This window comes from Propithecus coquereli, unplaced genomic scaffold (genome assembly GCF_000956105.1).
Source record: "Propithecus coquereli isolate 6110/MARCELLA unplaced genomic scaffold, Pcoq_1.0 Scaffold148, whole genome shotgun sequence".
NCBI lineage: Eukaryota > Metazoa > Chordata > Mammalia > Primates > Indriidae > Propithecus > Propithecus coquereli.
Genome location: NW_012139191.1, coordinates 3,226,144 through 3,226,514, shown reverse-complemented (window position 1 = coordinate 3,226,514; position 371 = coordinate 3,226,144).

The following is a 371-nucleotide window of genomic DNA, read 5'->3' as shown; positions in this document are numbered from 1 at the left end:
ACTACGGCGCCATGGGTACCACATGGGAATGCCGCCCCCGCGCCTGCGCAGTGGGGCCCAGCGGCTCCGCGGAGGCGCGCCAACGCGCCTGCGCATTGAGCCGCTCCGCGGGGAGGCGGGGCCATCTTTCCCTGCCGGTCCCAGTGAAGCGGTTAACGCGTTACAGCGTCGTCCTTGGCCTTCCGGGTGTCCGTAGTCGCTCCCACGCGAATATCCCCACCGAACCAGTTTTCCAAACTCTGTGGTGTAAGTTGGAGTACTGCCGGCTCTCCAGTTTTGTCGTATCTGCAAACCATTTGTGTTGTTACTTACTTAGCATTTTATTTAAGTTGACTCACTTGTATGCCTAAATAAATTTATTTTAAAATAAA